Genomic DNA, 22,383 nt, shown 5'->3' with positions numbered 1-22,383 from the left:
TCGTAGTATATTTACGAATTTGCAAAAAGTACAATATGATACGAATTTGCTAAACGTACAATATGATACGAATTTGCAAAACGTTCTTTATGTTTAATAATTCTAGCTAGGTGGCTAATATTAGCTAGGCTAGGGGTTAGGGTTAAGTTTAGGAGTTAGGTTAAAAGGTTAGGGTTGGGCGAAGGGTTAGCTGAAAGGGTTAGAGGAAGGGTTAGCTAACATGCTAAGTAGCAGTAGTAAGTAGTTGAAAAGTTGCTAAATAGCTATAATTGTCCGTGATGAGATTGGAAATTATAGGCTACAATTCAATTCATAGGTATGAACATAACATGAACACATTTACAAAACACACTGCTTGTTATCTCTAGAAATGCTGACGATATCAAATGTATCTCACCCTCTTGATTTCGCGGAGAAATTTCGTGAACATTTTCCGGACGGGGGCGCTTATTCTCACGCTTGACTGTTGAGAGAGCCCGGAGCTGACTGTATCTCTAAGAATCCCTGTCGTACTTGTTTTTATCCCAGACGAAATAATATAGCGATAGTGTCAATTTGGTCGTATAGAGGAATAAATCTAAATTCATAGCTGTTAGTAGTGATCACTCATAGCTTGAAGTATGGTAATGTTAACATTAGATTGTTTTATTTATTAAGGCTACATCGTCCGTTGAGGGGGTAGGCTACATCGTGGAGTTAAAAGGCGGACCAGTTGTGTCTGTCCTGGTTCTGTCAGATGAACACATTTTAAGAAGTCGACACCACTCACGCATTTTTCCAGCTGACAACATAGTATTAGGTGAGTGCGTATATAATATAATTATGCATGCAATTGTCTGCCTATTATAAAAATGAATTTCATTTTAGATGTTTTCTCAATGCTTTACGGGGGATGAATCTCGCAGACTGGCACTAGCAAAAAGTTTTGATGAGTCGCTGTTCAACATCAAACATCGTGTTGCTACATTCAATTGTATTGTTCCATATTATTGATGAAAGCTGTTTCTTTCTTTTTGCGGAAAATATAAAGGAAACGAGTTATTTTCATTATTTTGAGTGATCTGCCCTAAGCGATTATGAGGCACGTGTGTGTGGTGCACGTTTCTGCGATGTTAGCGTTTGGTATTTATTTTTGCATGAAAGATGCAGATGGAGATGGTTAGAGTGTTTCGGTTTCCATAAGAAGTTCAGTAGTTTTAACAAGGTCACACCTCTGGAATTCACTAGTTAAACACGCTTTAATCCATCATTATGCTCTACCATTCTTGCTTCAATAGTTAAAAATTCTCAAATCCCTATTGATTTCACAGGGCTCCGAGTCCGACCCCTGTTGACAGTTTGTGGATGATAGCCTAGTCTAAAATGGCAACGACACAAAATCCAAATGTGAAGTATGGAACTGACCTATTGCATTACAATTCCAAATGCATGGAGTGACCTATTGCATGCAGGGCATAAACAAACCATGTCATATTTTTTGTTGTTGTAAAACCATAATTATTTTTTGGTCATTCAAAGGCTAGGTTTTTGCATGGGAAATATGATGAATGTGCAGGAATACATTTAAAAAAACAGGCAATGCATGCAATAGGATACTTCATGCATTTAAAAGAAAAAAGTTTACATTAAACAGGCTACAAGCTATGCAATAGCAGTTATGAAAGTATACAATATTCTATGTTCTTTATTGATCATTCTTGAGGTGCAATGTTGTGGGTGCATCTACCGTAGGAATGTGATCCATGGTCTATTTGATCTATTCCCCAATAGTTGGGAATGGAATGGTGGTGTAACATCATGTCCAAATCATTTTGATTCCTGTCTTGTTGGGCAGGTGTAGCTGTGTGCGGCAATGTGCCCCATTGTGCCCATGTTGATTTTGTCTATCCCCACCAGACGCGTTCATGACACGCAGGTTAAAATACCAAAACCTACCGTGAACCAACTCTATTAATTTGGGGAGAGTTTGAAACACATTGGAAACATTCATGGACATTTAGCTATCTTGCTGTTACTAGCTCATTTGTCCTGGGAGATAAACATTGGGTTGCCAATTTACCTGAAATACATATGGTAATTTTCTTTGCTGGATCTTTTTAGAATTTTTACCCATTTATGAGTCATAGTTAGTTTTTAGTTAGTTTTCTTTGATTAATCTCTCCTCCTTCATTCTTCTTCTGATTTTATATGGAGGTTGGCAACCAACTTTAAGATGCATTACCGCCACCAACTGGAGTGAGGAGCTCGTTCATCTTTCAATCCCCCACGTGTGTATATGCTCTTAAAAACCAATGAGTAGATGGGAGAGGCGGGACTTGCAGCACGTCAAGCATCAAATAGAACTAAGTTCTATTTTAGGGTCTGGCTACGCAGACACCCGTTGACGTGCGTGTTCAAGCAGTTTGGATGAAATGATTGAATAACATGTATGTGTACATTTATTTTGCACCGCTCGCATATGCAACGCAGGCGGTCTGGTCAGCATGTTAGGCCTAGCAAAGGCTGTGCGATATGGCCAAATATCATATTGTCACGGTCGATTGTATAATTAACGGACCAAGGCGCAGCATGCATAGAGTTCCATATGTTTAATTAAAGAAACTCACCAAAACAATACAGAACAATACAATACAGAAGTCAAATGCAGTGCAACTGGCAACTACACACAAACAAACAAGATCCCACAAAAACCCAGTGGCTAAAGGCTGCCTAAATATGATCCCCAATCAGAGACAGCGATAAACAGCTGCCTCTGATTGGGAACCATACCAGGCCAACATAGACAAATAATAACCTAGATAACCCACCCTAGTCACACCCCGACCTAACCAACATAGAGAATAAAAGGATCTCTATGGTCAGGGCGTGACACATATCACAATATTTTTTCACATTTTGGACGGTATAGTGGTATTTCATGTTTCAGAATGGTAAAAGTTATAAACATTTTTTAGGAGTACTAGTGGATGAACAGCAAAAATTCTAAATGGTTTTAATGGTCTTCCTCCATTCTGATTGCTCAACCAAACTAGAACAAAACTGACTGTGAAGTAGTCCAATTTGGACCACTTTTCATTTATTTAGCACTATATCAAAATATTGTTATAGATCTTATTGTAAATATCCATACCAGTATGTGGATCCATACCGGTAAATCTTAAAATACGATATATATTGCCCAGCCCTATTCCTAGCCTACACGCAGACGCCACTACACATATACAGCCCTGCCTCAGCCATGGGGGTAATATCCATTGGGGAGACTCTTGCATTGGAAACCAATACCACATCTCACATCATTGCCAGGTGGCCATGATAAGGTGAAGGAATTGTGTGTGGTGTGCGTTTGCCTGCATGTGTGCGTACGTGTGTACATTGTTACATGACCAAGAAAAATGAGACCACTGGCTGAGTGATACTGTAAATTGTTAACCATATTTTTATTTAGCCTATTTTTATCAGAAAAAATAACACAATATTGGAGTGAAAAAAATACATATTTTAAATGTGTTGTTTGGAGAGCTGATAAGAGAGGGCTTCCATTATCTCTCTGTTGTTAATCTATGGAGTGGAGGTCTAGTGCCCCCATACTGAACAGGCGGACCACGTGCTGGATCCGGACCCAGAACGGGGTTAATACGGGCCACGTTTTTTGGGGGGGGAAACTCAGTTGGGCTTCGACCCCTGGTATCATATGAACACACATAATGCATGGCAAAATGTGTAGAATTGCAGGAAAGAACATATTTCTCTCCACCATCAAAAAGGGTGTAAACTGTTTGAACAGTTTGGGATCGCATGGGTTGCGAGATGGGGGTTGGTTACTATGCTGATAAATGACAATATCTATTCGGGCCTTTGCCATCTAGGGAGTTTCTGGGACCAGACCTTGTCAAATTAGTTCTTGACTACGCCCGGTCTAGTGCATGGTCATTCACTATTCAGAATCAGGTACGGGTTGAGCAGAAATGAGCTGAATGGAATATAGCATAGGCTTTACAGACGTCAAATTTTGTTTCCCCCTTTTGTAACTACGTCTGAGTGGTCAGTGCGGAGGACAGCAATAGGGACCTTTTAGAAATTAGTATAGTGAATAGCATTGGACTTCAGAGGCCACCTCCGCTGTCTTTCTCTGTAATGGACGGGCGAGCAGGCTATCTGCCATATGTAATGTGCTGCATGTGGCTAAAAACAGAGTTTTATAAATGACGACAGACGCTTTTTAAAAGAGACCAGTTCCATCAGCTCTATTTGTAGTGTTCGTCCACCACATAGACCATTAAATCTACCTTTTACAAGTCCAGCTCTCTAAAAATCCTTAAATGAACACACAAACACTCCAATCTCAGGCTGCAATGATGGGCCTGTCAATCCCAGTGTGTGTGGGAACAGCAGTAAAGATTGAGAGGAGAGGAGGGTTCTCTGTTTTATGTTACATTAACACTAGTCCCCCTGAGACAGGGGTCAGCCTGAGTGGTCCTCTGGGTACAGAGTGGGTTGACAAGGGCTTTTCATTTATGTTACTACATTTATAAATACTTGAAATGTGGATTGGTTAGATCTCTACCCAAACTACGCCTTTTACAAATGTTTAAAGAAAGGTGAGAAAAAAGTGGAAAATCTAATTTTATGTATGGCTGGCACAATTACAGTGTAATTGATGGTTATGGATGAAAACCATCATGAAAATAAAATAACCATGGTAACCGTTTTTTTGTGGGCGGGGACAAACACCTGACTGAAGCCGACCATTCGTGCGGTTTAGTCCTTTTCTGCAGTGACATTGACTCTTAACAACATGATGAAACTTTGTTGCTTCTTGCTGAAACAAGCAAGTTGTTGTAGCAAACTAGCACACACAGAAAGGTGTAAGCAAGGTGCAGCAGCAGCACACATAGGCATAGAATGAAATGGGCTTGGAACATCTAACCCTGGCAATTCGAACTGGTAAACTCATGAGTACACTCTTAATGGCTGCCTTAATGGCTGTGTTGCATTCATTTCCATGGTAATGTAGAATGTTCAATCAAATGATGTTAACTGATGTGGCTCATGTATTGGAAAGTATTTTTTGTAATGTCAGTTGAGTTGAATCAACAAATCACAGCACATATTGATGGGTATACTTCCTGCATTTACTTCCAGCTTTGCGCCTATGGGTACACAACAATGGCCGCCAGTCCACCCATTATGCCATCATTAACTTGAATAGGGATGCCTGTTCTATTCATTCTATATCTATGGCAGCACATGCAGTCAGGAGTGGAGAGGAGAAAATGTGTGGCAAAAAAATTATATGTATTTATATTTCTTTGCTATTTGAACGGTTATTACAGAGACTGCGGTCATTTGGCTGGCCAATTACCGTCAGCCTAGGTAAATGAAAGGTTAAATATTTAATTATTTTTGTTTTAATTCCATCACTGTCACAGCCCTAATTTTATGTGGGTGGTGGGTGTTACAATAAAATCTGAGTGCTATACATTGAATGTATTGTATTGCACACTGCTAGAACCGGCCCTGTCTTGCTCCAATACAAATGAGTTAGGCCTAGCCAGCCTACAATATTAATGTAAAAGCCACATCTAATGTTCTTTCAGTAATACAATGCTAAGAGCAGTGAGAAGTCATAGCGATGTGTTTTAGATGCAATGTAACAAAAAAACTAAGGATGGAATTCTGGATTGCAGACATTTGCGTCAATGATGTGACGTGCATATTTTGTGGTCCGAATTAAATATTAAAATCAACAACCAATTTATACACATTTTATGTTATGTAACTATGCCCCTTCTCTTTTATTTAGTCCTAAAATAGTTAATGGTTAAATGTGAACAAAACTATCACTTTCAGTGCTCTAAAGTCATACAACTGTCCGAAGACAAATGCAATCTATATAAATGTTAATAAAACATCTCAAATCATAACAAAACTGTCAAATTATTATTCTGGCATGATATTTTTAAGGGTCTATTGCACTATACGTCTGTATGGGTAAGACAGGTTAGGCAGAAAGGTTTTAAATACTTTTGTCCGGAAAAATAGCCATCATGACTATCGTTCGGTGCGACCGACATAGTCACAATTTTGGATCAAATCACATAATGGTAATCACGTGACAGGATGTGACATCATTAAGATGCCTGTGAGATACCCTTTGGTTAAGAATAAAGGTAAGCAAGTCTCTCGTAAATGTTTGATAAGTTTACATTTCCACTCCCTGTCAGGTTTTACCCCCAACATCTGATAATTCGGTGCGACTACTACAAACCAATAAAAAGGATGAATTACCGGAAAAGCTTATATTTAATTTAGATACTCAAGATACATACTTGATGCCAAAGTCAAGTGTTCACATGGGTGCATAAGCAGTTGCCTCTAAAACATGTTTAGGTGAGGAAAGTCATATGGTGTAACCAAAATTATCATTCGGAGTCACCAGAAATTCCGATTACACCATATGACTAAACTGTTGTACTGAATGATGTCAATATGTTCAAATCAAATTTTAATTGTCACATGCGCCGAATACAACAGGTGTAGAACTTACAGTGAAATGCTTACTTACAAGCCCTTAACCAACGATGCAGTTTTAAGAAAAATAAGTGTTAAGTAAAAAATAGATAAATAAAAGTAACAAATAATTAAAGAGCAGCAGTAAAATAATAGTAACGAGGCTATATACAGGGGGTACCTGTACAGAGTCAATGTGTGGGGGCACCGGTTAGTCGAGGTAATTGAGGTAATATGTAGAGTTAGTGACTATGCATAGATAATAAACAGGGAGTAGCAGTAGCGTAAAATGGGGGGGGGGGGCCAATGCAAATAGTCTGGGTAGCCATTTGATTAGCTCATCAGGAGTCTTATGGCTTGGGGGTAGGAGCAGTTAAGAAGCCTTTTGGACTTAGACTTGCTGCTCCGGTACCGCTTGCCATACGGTAGCAGAGAGAACCGTCTATGACTAGGGTGGCTGGAGTCTTTGACAATTTTTAGGGCCTTCCTCTGACACCGCCTGGTATATAGGTCCTGGATAGCAGGAAGCTTGGCCCCAGTGATGTACTGGGCCGTACGCACTACCCTCTGTAGTGCCTTGCGGTCAGAGGCCGAGCAGTTGCCATACCAGGCAGTGATGCAACCAGTCAGGATGCTCTCGATGGTGCAGCTGTAGAACTTTATGAGGATCTGAGGACCATGCCAAATCTTTTCAGTCTCCTGAGGGGGAATAGGCTTTGTCGTGCGCTCTTTACGACTGTCTTGGTGTGTTTGGACCATTATCGTTTGTTGGGGATGTGTACACCAAGGAACTTGAAGCTCTCAACATGCTCCACAACAGCCCCGTCGATGAGAATGGGAGTGTGCTTGGTCCTTCTTTTCCTGTAGTCCACAATCATCTCCTTTGTCTTGATCACGTTGAGGTAGGGGTTGTTATCCTGACACCACACGGCCAGGTCTCTGACCTCCTCCCTATAGGCTGTCTCATCGTGGTCGGTGATCAGGCCTTCCACTGTTGTCATCGGCAAACTTAATGATGGTGTTGGAGTCGTGCCTGGCCATGCAGTCATGAGTGAACAGGGAGTACAGGAGGGGACTGAGCTCGCACCCCTAAGGGGCCCCCATGTTGAGGATCAGCGTAGTGGATGTGTTGTTACCCACCCTTACTACCTGGGGCCCGACAGGAAGTCCAGGATCCAGTTGCAGAGGGAGGTGTTTAGTCCCAGGGTCCTAAGCTTAGTGATGAGCTTTGAGGGCATTATGGTGTTTAACGCTGAGCTGTAGTCAATTAATAGCATTCTCACATAGGTGTTCCTTTTGTCCAGGTGGGAAAGGGCAGTGTGGAGTGCAATAGAGATTGCATCATCTGTGCATTTGTTGGGGCGGTATGCAAATTGGAGTTGGTCTAGGGTTTCTGGGATAATGGTGTTGATGTGAGCCTTGACCAGCCTTTCAAAGCACTTCATGGCTACAGACATGAGTGCTACGGGTCGATAGTCATTTAGGCAAGTTACCTTAGTGTTCTTGGGCACAGGGACTATGGTGGTCTGCTTGAAACATGTTGATATTACAGACTCAGTCAGGGACAGGTTGAAAATATCATTGAAGACAATTGCCAGTTGGTTAGCGCATGATCGGAGTACACATCCTGGTAATCCGTCTGGCCCTGCGACCTTGTGAATGTTGACCTGTTTGATGGTTCGCCAGAGGGCATACCGGGATTTCTTATAAGCTTCCATGTTAGAGCCCACTCCTTGAAAATGGCTGCTCTACCCTTTAGCTCAGTGCGGATGTTGACTGTAATCCCCATGGCTTCTGGTTAGGGTATGTACGTAAGTTTCCCTGCATTAAAGTCCCCGGCCACTAGGAGCGCCGCCTCTGGATGAGCGTTTTCCTGTTTGCTTATGGCCGTATACAGTTCATTGAGTGTGGTCTTAGTGCCAGCATCGGTTTGTGGTGGTAAATAGACAGCTTCGAAGAATATAGATGAAAAGTCTCTTGGTAAATAGTGTGGTCTTCAGCTTATCATTTGATTATCTACCTCAGGCGAGCAAAACCTAGAGACTTCCTTACTATTAGATTTCGTGCACCAGCTGTTGTTTACAAATATACATAGACCGTCACCCCTTGTCTTACCAGAGGTGGCTGTTCTATCCTGCCAATACAGCGTAAAACCCGCCGGCTGTATGTTATTCATATCATCGTTCAGCCACGGCTCTGTGAAACATAAGATATTACAGTTAATGTCTCGCTGGTAGGATATACGTGATCGTAGTTAGTTTCTTTTATTATCCAATGATTGTACGTTGGCTAATAGGACCGATGGTAAAGGCAGATTACTCACTCGCCGTCGGATCCTTACAAGGCACCCCAACCTACGTCCCCGATATCTCCGTCTCTTTCTCCTGCGAATGATGGGGATGAGGGCCTTGTCGGGTGTATCAAGTAAATCTGACTCGTTAAAGAAAAACTATTCTTCTAGTACGAGGTGAGTAATCGCTGTCCTGTTATATAGAAGCTCTTTTCGGTGATAAGAGACGGTGGCAGAAACATTATGTACAAATTTAAGTTACAAATAATATTAATTATTATTATTTTTACACACAAATACATCATATTATCTCCTTGTAAGTAAAAACACACGTTTTTGTAGGATAAGGGTGTTCTTTGTCAGTTTTGTACTGAAAATACATTTGCATAAATAACCAATTTTTTTCTGTTTCTTAACCTCTCTTGGGTACGTGAGACGTTAGCATCCCACCTCTTCAACAGCCAGTGAAACTGCTGGGCGCCAAATTCAAATACAGGAATACTCATTATAAATATTCAGAAAACGAAACATATTTTACATAGGTTTAAAGATTAACTTCTTGTGAATCCAACCACGGTGTCAGATTTAAAAAATGCTTTACGGCGAAAGCATACCTTACGATTATTTGAGAACATAGCCCACTAGACAAATCATTACAAACAGTAACCAGCCAAGTAGAAGAGTTACACAAGTCAGAAATAGAGATAAAATGAATCCCTTACCTTTGATGATCTTCATATGGTTGCACTCAGCAGACATTCATTTACTCAATAAATGTTCCTTTTGTTCGATAAAGTCTCTTTATATCCAAAAACCTCTGTTTTGTTTGCGCGTTTTCTTCAGTAATCCATAGGCTCAAACGCAGTCAAAACAGGCAGACAAAAAAATCAAAATTGTATCCGTAAAGTTCATAGAAACATGTCAAACGATGTTTCTATTCAATCCTCAGGTTGTTTTTAGCCTAAATAATCGATAATATTTCAACCGGACAATAACGTCGTCAATTTAAAAGGTAAACAAGAAAGGCACTCTCTCGGTCATGAAAAAGCTCTGTGACACTTTAGGGTCCACTCATTCAGACTGCTCTTACTTCCTCATTTTTCAGAATACAAGCCTGAAACAATTTATAAAGACTGTTGACATCTAGTGGAAGGCACAGAAACTGCAATTTGAGTCCTAAGTCAATGGATACTGTAATGGCATTGAATAGAAAACTAAAAAAAAAAAAAAAAACTTCCTGAATGGATTTTTCTCAGGTTTTCGCCTGCCAAATCAGTTCTGTTATACTCACATACACTATTTTGACAGTTTTGGAAACTTTAGAGTGTTTTCTACCCAAATCTACCAGTTATATGCATATCATATCTTCTGGGCCAGAGAAGCAGGCAGTTTAATTTGGTCATGCATTTCATCCAAAATTCTGAATGCTGCCCCCTACCCTAGAGAAGTTAATTGAGGGTCAATTTGCTGATGCCTCTATCAAGAAAATGCCTGTATCGTCAGGACATAGATTACTGCTGACTCAGTTGCTAATTGGCCACAGAAATACAGGTGTTCCACTTTGGGGGGAGTAGACAGCAGGCTACGATCCATGCAAGTGTTGCATAAACATCAGAGGGAAGCCAGTCCTACGCCACCATATCTGACTCCCTTAGACATGATGAGATAGCAGTCTGGGCTCACCTGGAGCCTGTCCTAAGAGATGTCAAGAACAAGAATCCACAAATCATGACTCCACATGATGAGCGATGGTCCCGTCACCCAATACAGAAACAAGAAGAACATATGCCTACTCAGCACTGTGCCATATATTTACGGATTCAAACAAATCACCTGGAACTTTTCTGAAAAGGCTCATGGGAAGGGGGCACCAGATGGTGTGGGTGGGGCTGTGAAACATTGTGCAGACAAACACATTTAATGGAGAGGAAGATATGCAGACTCCCAAGGAGCTCTTCAAAATACTTGAGAAGAGTGGATCGAGTATCAAGTTCTTTTGGATTGAGGAACGAGGAAGCTGTGCCAAACAAACTCACTGGAGTCAAAGGAACCATGAAATTGCACCAGGTCAGCCGACAAATTGGTCACACAAACGGACACCCCTAGTCCGCTCAATGTACATGTGTAACGCTCCTACTGCACACCGGACATGTAACCTCCGCTGCTCCTCAGAAGCAAATGGAGGAGGCGAAAAGTGAAAAAGCTGTACCTGTAGGACATAGTCATGACCTTAGGGTTGAAGGCCGCAACGTTACTTTTGAGTCGCCAAGCGCAAACTTCATATAGGAGGGGATCTTCAGATGCACAGGCTCCATCGGTTCGAAGGGGCCCTCAAACAGCACATCCAAAACCAAATCCCAAGTGGGCGCAAAAGGCTTAGAAACCGGTCTGAGACGGCGCACACCTTTTTAAAAACCGCACTGCCATGGGATGAGCCACTGGAGTGGAACCATAAATTCCTACATGACACGCTAAAATAGCTGCCATATACATCTTCGGTGTGGAGAATTAACGGCCCTGCTCGAAAAAGACCCCGTTATAATATAAAAATGGCCACCAGAGATCTCTGAAAAGGAACAATACCTTTATTTTGGCACCAACGTTCGAACGCCAGCCACTTATCCATACAACCATCTCACGGATGGTGCCCTTGTGGACTGTATAGTAGTAATAACGTTTAAAGTAAACGCTTTGCGAACAGATTGCCCTCCCACATCACTTTATACACAGAAGATCTCCACTAAACGTAGAATCATATGGTTTATCCGTATCTCTGTGACCTGCTCACTGAACAAAGTTGCCAACAAAAAAAGTCGCCAGTGTCTTTGCAATTGATACAAACAAGCGAAGTATAAAAAAATTATTCAAATGAAAACCGAGATGACTGCATTAGGCTTATATCCTACTGTTTATATTTTATGTCAATTATATTGAAATACATTTTAATTTTTAATCAATTTAATTCTATTTTGCTACTTGTAGGCTACTGCCTGTAATTTGTCTCATTTATACACTGCTCAAAAAAATAAAGGGAACACAATGTAACTCCAAGTCAATCACACTTCTGTGAAATCAAACTGTCCACTTAGGAAGCAACACTGATTGACAATAAATTTCACATCCTGTTGTGCAAATGGAATAGACAAAAGGTGGAAATTATAGGCAATTAGCAAGACACCCCCAATAAAGGAGTGGTTCTGCAGGTGGTGACCACAGACCACTTCTCAGTTCCTATGCTTCCTGGCTGATGTTTTGGTCACTTTTGAATGCTGGCGGTGCTTTCACTCTAGTGGTAGCATGAGACGGCGTCTACAACCCACACAAGTGGCTCAGGTAGTGCAGCTCATCCAGGATGGCACATCAATGCGAGCTGTGGCAAGAAGGTTTGCTGTGTCTGTCAGCGTAGTGTCCAGAGCATGGAGGCGCTACCAGGAGACAGGCCAGTACATCAGGAGACGTGGAGGAGGCCGTAGGAGGGCAACAACCCAGCAGCAGGACCGCTACCTCCGCCTTTGTGCAAGGAGGAGCACTGCCAGAGCCCTGCAAAATGACCTCCAGCACCCCGGCCAGATGAGCCCCCACAGGCCGTCCTGATCAGGTTCCTCCGCTTCCAAGACAGAGAGAAGATACTGCAATTCGCAAGAGCCAAAGGGGACATCACCATCTATGGCAAGAGGGTCAGCCTTTTCCCGGATATGAGCGAGGATCTCGGCAGACGTCGCAAGCAGTTCAGACCTGCCACCAAAGCACTGAAGGAGAAGAACATCACCGGCTACCTCATCCAGCCTGCGAGGATGAAAGTTCAGTACAAAGGCCAAAGCCATCTCTTCAACACACCGGGAGAAGTGTACACTTTTCTCAAAGAACTGAACAACGTCTGAGCCAGGACGGTCTCTCTGGGGGATAAGATGCAGTTTGTTTGTTTTCTCTTATCCGGACTGAACTGCTGATATCTTCCGGTCGCTATACTTGATTTGTACATTTTCAATTAACCGTATCTTTCCGGGGTGAGTTCTATTACATTTATAGGAGAGTATATTTTGGTTTAGTCCATATCCACTGGGCGACGCAAATATGCTTTCCCCCTCATTTATGTTAATCTTTCGAAAAGAGACTCAAGCAGCCCTTACCGTGAGCAGTAAATATTCAGCCATAAATGTCTATTCACAACGTTTGTTTTCAACTTAGAGAGCTCGCAGGTTTTAGTTTTCGCCAAGGTTTAGCTAGTAAGAGCAAGATGGAAAGCGAGCAGCAACATATCTCTACAAGTGTATTCATGTTTGATTGTTGGGATTGTTGTTTTAGTCTGACAATCGGGGTGGGTGGGATTTTATTTTTTTCCTTTTTTCTATGTTTATTGTTTCCTTCCTAAAGAGACACAGGTCACTTCTGTGTTCAAACCAAAGTTTAAACATTTCCTAACTATTTACATATGATAGATTTCCATTCAGTTACATATTTGAAACCCAACCTATGCTTAATCCACTAAAATATGTCACATTCAACGTAAAAGGTCTTAACAGCCCGATTTAAAAGGAAAATAGTCTATACATACCTTAAGAAATTAAAGGCTGACATTGTGTTTTTACAAGAAACACATCTTACAGCCAGTGAACACAAGAAATTGAAGAGGGAATGGGTAGGACAAGTTTTTGCATCCTCTTTTAACTCCAAAGCAAGAGGAACTGCAATTTTGATAAGTAGACACATCCCCTTCTGCGTCAACAACACCATCTCTGATCCCTCTGGCAGGTTTGTTTTGGTGCAGGGGCATATGTTTTCAGAGTCTTGGACCCTATTGAATATTTATGCTCCTAACTTCGATGACCATATGTTTATTCAGAATGTCTTTAGATTACTTCATCTCCATTTTGACCCTACTGAAATTAATAATACTTAAGAAATACTATGAAGACCTCTACATTTCCCAATCAAGCGATAATCTATCAGAGATCGACTGCTTTCTCTCCTCTCTCAACCTCCCATGCCTGTCAGGGGAAGACAGCGAGCGCCTGAGTGAACACTTCTCAGTTCCTGAATTGTTGGAGGCCATTAAATCCTTACCTTCTAATAAATCTCCTGGGGAGGATGGCTTCCCTCCAGAGTTCTATAAAGAATTTAGGGAGCTGTTGGTCCCCTACCTTATGGAGGTACTTAAAAAAGCCAGGGAAGACAACTGCTTTCCAGAGTCTTTCTCTCAAGCAGTGATTACTGTAATCCACAAGAAAGGGAAAAACCCGCTAAATTGCGCCTCCTATAGACCAATCTCTCTCCTTAACACAGATTGTAAACTGGTCACCAAGATGCTATCTAAGAGACTGGAGTCATGTCTTCCCCTGTTGGTCAACCCAGATCAGACTGGCTTCATAATTAATAGATTGTCCTCCAATAATCTCAGAAGGTTCTTTGATATAATTCACCTTGCTAACAAAAACAAAATACCTAGTGTCGCAGTCTCCCTCGACGCTGAAAAGGCCTTTGATAGGGTTGAATGGCCATACCTCTTTCGCGTCTTGGAAAAGTTTAGTTTAGGTACGTGTTTGTAAATTTGATAAAATCACTCTACAAATCTCCTAAAGCTAGGATTGCTACCAATGAGATTACTTCCTCCTCTTTCCCTCTCTATAGGGGGAACAGACAAGGTTGCCCAATTAGCCCCAACCTCTTTGCCCTCGCCATCGAACCGTTGGCTGAGGCTATTAGAACGTGCCCTGACATACATGGCTTTGAGGTGGGCCCCCATACCCATAAATTATCACTCTTTGCGGACGACCTTATCTTATTTCTAACAAACCCAGAACACTCCCTCTCTCACTTGCAGATCCTACTACAGTGTTATAGTTATTTCTCTGGATATAAGGTCAATTTTGATAAAAGTGAAATCTTACCATTGTCTGTCTTTGACCATCATACCATCAAGCACAAGTTTCCTTTTAGATGGTCGCCTATGGGCTTCACATATTTGGGCATAATGGTGGATGGTAATCTGAACAACCTCTATAAACTCAATCTGGCCAGTTTGTTGCAAAAGGTGGAGGGTGACCTTTGTAAATGGATGGACTTACCTCTCACCCTACTGGGTAGAATCAATGTAATTAAAATGAATGTCCTGCCCAGATTTCTATATCTGTTTCAATCTCTCCCTATCCCTGTTCCCGCAGCATTCTTTTCCTCTCTCGACAAGCTGACCAGATGGTTTATCTGGCACGGCAAAACCCCTAGGGTTGGCCTGGATAAACTGACCCTTGATTACAGTCAAGGGGGCTTAAACCTCCCCAATTTTAGAATGTACTACTGGGCTGCACAGTCTAGGTTTCTGGCTCAGAGGTTTGACAATGGTCCCTCTCCCTCATGGTTGAACATTGAAAAGCTTGAGGTAAATGATGACACTGGGGCAGAATTGTTTTACAAATGGAACAGAAAATCTATAAAAACCATCACAGACAACCCTTTAATCATACATTCTGTCCTGGCATGGTGCAAACTGCATGAGCTGTTCGGACGAGGGGGATTCCTTTCCCCTAAAACCCCTTTATGGAACAATAGATTGATTCCTATGTTTTTCCAGAATAGTGACTTTAGACCATGGTCTGATAAGGGGATCACTCTTCTGGATCATTGTTACGAGGAGGGAGTTCTTTTGATCAGCTGAAACTGTCACGATCGTCTTTGGGTGAGAGATTGGACCAAGGCGCAGCGCGTGAAAAATACATCTTCTCTTTATTATAAGAAGAAAAATGAAACAAAACAACAAACAGACGACCGTGAAGCTAGAAATACAGATAGTGCTGACACAAACACTACACATAGACAATACCCACAAAACAGCTAAAGCCTATGGTTGCCTTAAATATGGCTCCCAATCAGAGACAACAATAACCAGCTGTCTCTAATTGAGACCCAATTCAGGCAACCATAGACTTTCCTAGACACCTACACTGAACACTAAACCATCTACTCTACTAAACCCCCTAAACCATACAACACCCTAGACCACAGGTGTCAAACTCATTCCACGGGGGGCCGAGTGTCTGCGGGTTTTCGCTCCTCCCTTGTACTTGATTGATGAATTAACATCACTAATTAGTTAGGAACTCCCCACACCTGGTTGTCTAGGGCTTTATTGAAAGGAAAAACCAAAAACCTGCAGACACTAGGCCCTCCGTGGAATGAGTTTGACACCCCTGCCCTAGACAATACAAAAACACACAAACTTCCCCATGTCACACCCTGACCTAACTAAAATAATAATGAAAACAAAGATAACTAAGGCCAGGGTGTGACATAACCCCCCCCTTAAGGTGCGAACTCCGGGCGCACCAGCATAAAGTCTAGGGGAGGGTCTGGGTGGGCGTCTGTCCACGGTGGCGGCTCTGGCACTGGTCGTGGTCCCCACCCCACCATAGTCACTACCCGCTTTCTTAACCCCACTGGAATAAGGGGCAGCACCGGACTAAGTGGCAGCACCGGACTAAGTGGCAGCACCGGACTAAGGGGCAGCACCGGACTAAGGGGCAGCACCAGGATAAGGGGCAACACCAGGATAAGGGGCAGCACCAGGATAAGGGGCAGCACCAGGATAAGGGGCAGCACCAGGATAAGGGGCAGCACCAGGATAAGGGGCAGCTCCGGACTGAGGGACGGCAGCTCCGGACTGAGGGACAGCACCGGACTGAATGGCGGATCCTGGCTGGCTGGCTCTGGCGGATCCTGGCTGGCTGGCGGATCCTGGCTGGCTGGCTCTGGCGGATCCTGGCTGGACGGCTCTGGCGGATCCTGGCTGGACGGCTCTGGCGGATCCTGGCTGGACGGCTCATGGCTGGCTGACGGATCTGGCTGCTCATGGCTGGCTGACGGATCTGGCTGCTCATGGCTGGCTGACGGATCTGGCTGCTCATGGCTGGCTGACGGATCTGGCTGCTCATGGCTGGCTGACGGATCTGGCTGCTCATGGCTGGCTGACGGATCTGGCTGCTCATGGCTGGCTGACGGATCTGGCTGCTCATGGCTGGCTGACGGCTCTGGCAGATCCTGTCTGGTTGGCGGCTCTGGCGGATCCTGTCTGGTTGGCGGCTCTGGCGGATCCTGTCTGGTTGGCGGCTCTGGCGGATCCTGTCTGGTTGGCGGCTCTGGCGGATCCTGTCTGGTTGGCGGCTCTGGCGGATCCTGTCTGGTTGGCGGCTCTGGCAGATCCTGTCTGGTTGGCGGCTCTGGCAGATCCTGACTGACGAATGGCTCTAGCGGCTCCTGACTGACTAACGGCTCTGACGGCTCGGGACAGACGGGCGGCTCTAATGGCTCGGGACAGACGGATGGCTCAGACGGCACTGGGCAGACGGATGGCTCAGACGGCGCTGGGGAGACGGATGGCTCAGATGGCGCTGGGGAGACGGATGGCTCAGATGGCGCTGGGGAGACGGATGGCTCAGATGGCGCTGGGGAGACGGATGGCTCAGATGGCGCTGGGGAGACGGATGGCTCAGATGGCACTGGGCAGACGGCCGACTCTGACCTGCTGAGGCGCACAGTAGGCCTGGTGCGTGGTGCCGGAACTGGAGGCACTGGGCTGGAGACACGCACCACAGGGAGAGTGCGTGGAGGAGGAACAGGGCTCTGGAAACGCACTGGAAGCCTGGTGCGTGGTGTTGGCACTGATGGTACTGGGCTGGGGTGGGAAGGTGGCGCCGGATATACCGGACCGTGAAGGAGGACACGCGCTCTTGAGCACCGAGCCTCCCCAACCCTACCAGGTTGAATGGTCCCCGTAGCCCTGCCAGTGCGGCGAGGTGGAATAGCCCGCACTGGGCTATGCAGGCGAACCGGGGACACCACCTGTAAGGCTGGTGCCATGTACGCCGGCCCGAGGAGACGTACTGGAGGCCAGATATGTTGGGCCGGCTTCATGGCACCCGGCTCGATGCCCAACCTAGCCCTCCCAGTGCGGCAAGGTGGAATAGCCCGCACTGGGCTAAGCACGCGTACTGGGGACACCGTGCGCTCCACCGCATAACACGGTGTCTGACCAGTACGACGCCCTCTCACTCCACGGTAAGCCCGGGGAGTTGGCTCAGGTATCCAACCCGGCTTCGCCACACTCCCCTTTAGCCACCCCCCAAGAAATTTTTGGGTGAGCCTCTCGGGCTTCCGTGCTAGCCACGTACCCTCATACCTCCGGTTCCTCTCTCCGGTTGCCTCTGCTCTCCTCGCTGCCTCCAGCTGTTCCCATGGGAGGCGATCCTTTCCAGCCAGGATCTCCTCCCATGTGTAGCAACCCTTGCCGTTCAAAACGTCTTCCCATGTCCATTCCTCTGTCTGTCTCTGCTGCTGTCACTGCCCTTCTCCACTCCGCTTGGTCCTCTTGTGGTGGGTGTTTCTGTTACGGCTGTCCTCGCTGACAGAAGGTGGGGACCAAAACGCAGAGTGGTTAGTGTTCATTCTTTTAATGAAAATCAACAAAACACTTCAAAATACAAAAACACACAAACTTCCCCATGTCACACCCTGACCTAACTAAAATAATAATGAAAACAAAGATAACTAAGGCCAGGGTGTGACAGAAACAGAAATACCACTTGCCTAACAGGGACTTCTTTAGCTACCTACAACTACAAAACTTTATTAGGGTGACTCTCAAGGGACAATGGAACCTACCTAAGATGTCACCTATTGAACAACTCTGCCACGCAGACCAACCACTGTTCAAGACCATTTCCCGTGTTTACGATGCTCTTATGTCAGGACTAACACTGCCTGAGCTAGATAAATCCCGACTTAGATGGGAAAAAGATCTGGGTATTGATCTTGATGAGGGTCTATGGAGTGACCTATGCAGGGATGGTGTTACATCCACATTGAACTCCAGATACAGACTGATCCAGTTTAATTTCCTCCATCAGCTCTATATCACCCCATCTAGACTGCACAAGTTCAACCCTGATATCTCCTCCCTATGTTTTAGATGTGGCTCAGATGAAGGAACATTCCTCCATTCCACTTGGCAGTGATCAAAACTACACGGTTTCTGTCAGGGGGTATGCGATACCATATCCTCAATTCACGGGGTTGCATTCCCTTTAGACCTGGAGGTCTGTCTACTGGGCAACTTTACTAACACCAATCTTAGGCAAAGCCATACTATAAAGCTAACAGAAATATTGCTAGCGATTGCCAAGAAATGTATTGCCTTGAAATGGAAATTGGATTCCTCCCTGCCAGTTGCAATGTGGCTATCGGAAGTTAATAGTTGTATCCCACTGGGGAAAATCACTTACTGCTTGAGGAATAAGTTAAAGACATTTTACAGAATTTGGCAACCTTTTATTGACTATATGGAGAATCTCCCCCCACATCACATTAATTGAATCTCTATATAATCCTTATATAATGTTTCACACGTAATGTATAATATGTAGCCATGGCAGGTGACCATATGATCCAATGTCTCATTTTTTATTTTTTTATTGTTTGTATATATAATTTGTATATATGCACATTTGTGGCCTGCTGGAGGTCATTTTGCAGGGCTCTGGCAGTGCTCCTCCTTGCACAAAGGCGGAGGTAGCGGTCCTGCTGCTGGGTTGTTGCCCTCCTACGGCCTCCTCCACGTCTCCTGATGTACTGGCCTGTCTCCTGGTAGCGCCTCCATGCTCTGGACACTACGCTGACAGACACAGCAAACCTTCTTGCCACAGCTCGCATTGATGTGCCATCCTGGATGAGCTGCACTACCTGAGCCACTTGTGTGGGTTGTAGACTCCGTCTGATGCTACCACTAGAGTGAAAGCACCGCCAGCATTCAAAAGTGACCAAAACATCAGCCAGGAAGCATAGGAACTGAGAAGTGGTCTGTGGTCACCACCTGCAGAACCACTCCTTTATTGGGGGTGTCTTGCTAATTGCCTATAATTTCCACCTTTTGTCTATTCCATTTGCACAACAGCATGTGAAATTTATTGTCAATCAGTGTTGCTTCCTAAGTGGACAGTTTGATTTCACAGAAGTGTGATTGACTTGGAGTTACATTGTGTTGTTTAAGTGTTCCCTTTATTTTTTTTGAGCAATATATATATATATATATATATATATATATATATATATATATATATATATATATATATATATATATATATACATACTACCGTTAAAAAGTTTGGGGTCACTTTTTTTATCCATTAAAATAACATCAAATTGATCAGGAATGCAGTGTAGATATTGTTATTGTTGTATATTACTATTGTAGCTGGAAACGGCTGATTTTTGTTTTTAAAGGAATATCTACATTTGGCGTACAGAGGCTCATTATCAGCAACCATCACTCCTGTGTTCCAATGGCACGTTGTGTTAGCTAATCCAAGTTTTTCATTTTAAAAGGCAAATTGATCATTAGAAAACCCTTATGCAATTTTTAGCACAGCTGAAAACTGTTGTCATGATTAAAGAAGAAATAAAACTGGCCTTCTTTAGACTAGTTGAGTATCTGGAGCATCTGCATTTGTGGGTTCGATTACAGGCTCAAAATGGCCAGAAACAAAGACCTGAAACTCGTCAGTCTATTCTTGTTCTGAGAAAAGAAGGCTATTCCATGCGAGAAATTGCCAAGAAATTGAAGATCTCATACAATGCTGTATACAAATCCCTTCACAGAACAGCGTAAACTGTCTCGAACCAGAATAGAAAGTGCCACAAAAGCAACACAGTGTTACACATGGGATAAACAATAGTACAGTCAATAACACAATAGAATAATCTGTATACTGTGTGTGCAAATGAAGTAAGGAGGTAAGGCAAAGAATAGGCCAATAGTGGCGAAGTAATTATCATTTAGCAATTGACACTGGAGTGATATGTGCAGATGAGGATGTGCAAGTAGAAATACTGGTGTGCAAAAGAGCAGAAAAACAAATATGGGGATGAGGTAGGTAGTTGGTTGGATGGGCTATTTACAGATGTGCTGTGTACAGCTGCAGCGATCGGTAAGCTGCTCTGACAGCTGACGCTTAAAGCTAGTGAGGGCGATATAAGTCTCCAACTTCAGTGATTTTTGCAATTCGTTCCAGTCATTGGAAGCAGAGAACTGGAAAGAAAGGCGGCCAAATGAGGTGTTGGCTTTGGGGATGACCAGTGAAATATACCTGCTGGAGCACGTGCTACGGGTGGGTGTTGCAATGGTGACTAGTGAGCTGAAATAAGACGGAGCTTTACCTAGCAAAGACTTTTATAGATGACCTCGAGCCAGTGGGTTTGGCGACGAATATGTAGCGAGGACCAGCCAACGAGAGCATACAGGTCGCAGTGGTGGGTAGTATATGGGGCTTTGGTGACAAAACGGATGGCACTGTGATAGACTGCATCCAATTTGCTGAGTAGAGTGTTGGAGGCTATTTTGCAAATGACATTGACGAAGTCAAGGATCAGTAGGATAGTCAGTTTTACGAGGGTATGTTTGGCAGCATGAGTGAAGGAGGCTTTGTTGCGAAATAGGAAGCCAATTCTCGATTTAACTTTGGATTGGAGATGCTTAATGTGAGTCTGGAAGGAGAGTTTACAGTCTAGCCAGACACCTAGGTATTTGTAATTGTCCACATATTCTAAGTCAGAACCGTCCAGAGTAGTGATGCTAGTCGGGCGTGCAGGTGTGGGCAGCGATCGGTTGAAGAGCATGCATTTCATTTTACTAGCATTTAAGAGCAGTTGGAGGCCACAGAAGGAGTGTTGTATGGCGTTGAAGCTCGTTTGGAGGTTTGTTAACACAGTGTCCAAAGAAGGGCCAGATGTATTTATTATCTACAAAAAGGTTAGACGTGTTTTGAATTCTGGTACCGCTGCCCCACACACAAGCTTGTTAGCTTGCTCTTGTCCAGGGCGTTGAGGCAACTCATGTTCAAAGTTTCTCCATATTAACAGCAGTAGGTATCTTAGCTGCTCGTTATAATTAGCTTTGTAATTCAGTGAAGTTATGATAGGCCTACTCCTAATATCTTAAATATATTATAATGCGCGTCATATCATGATGCCCAGCGCTTCAAGCCAACCCTCCTCAATGTCCACCCCTCTCTTTCTCTCTCTCCCCACCCGCAAAATTTCTGTCGCAGCTTGCGCCCTACAGTACACTTGTAAACAAGCTTACCCGGTCCGTAGCAAGCTGCTCTATCCCCACTGATTGGTGGAGTAATTTAATGATCTAAATGTAAAAACAATGTCGATTTCACAGGTCAAAAAAGGAACAGAAAGTCAGCGATATAAACTGGTACTTTTGTTTTGGTTCTAAGCGGTTCAGAACTTTATTACGCTGGTCGGAACAGTGAAACGTAATGAAAACAATAGTGGTTTTGTTCAGAAGGCTCTAAATTTGATCACTCTTTTGTGGCTGAGAATTTTCCTGAACAGCAGGAAATGCCAACTCGTAATGTATTCAAGGTTTAAAAAGGCTTCTAAAGTTTATAATTTCCACTTTAAAATGTCAGACTTAATTTTCCCTCACGACAAATGTATCAACCCCATACATTTCCATTAATTATAATCCACATAATTCACATTTCCTGTTGCTACAGGATTATTTTCCTGCTGTAGCAAACTGTCTC

General features: G+C 43.6%; 1 protein-coding gene across 1 annotated transcript in view; it reads left to right on the top strand.

The window, feature by feature from the left end:
• The first annotated feature begins 435 nt into the window (after positions 1–435).
• Positions 436–22,383, top strand: part of LOC120043322 (growth hormone receptor-like) — an 82,081-nt gene continuing 60,133 nt past the window's right edge. The window contains exon 1 of the mRNA XM_038987974.1: positions 436–799. The gene's annotated coding sequence lies outside the window, so the exon portion shown is untranslated. The remainder of the gene's footprint in view (positions 800–22,383) is intronic.

Source organism: Salvelinus namaycush, chromosome 1 (genome assembly GCF_016432855.1).
Source record: "Salvelinus namaycush isolate Seneca chromosome 1, SaNama_1.0, whole genome shotgun sequence".
Classification (NCBI taxonomy): Eukaryota; Metazoa; Chordata; class Actinopteri; order Salmoniformes; family Salmonidae; genus Salvelinus; species Salvelinus namaycush.
Note: the sequence above shows the minus strand (reverse complement) of the source record. Positions and strands in the feature narration are given on the sequence as shown.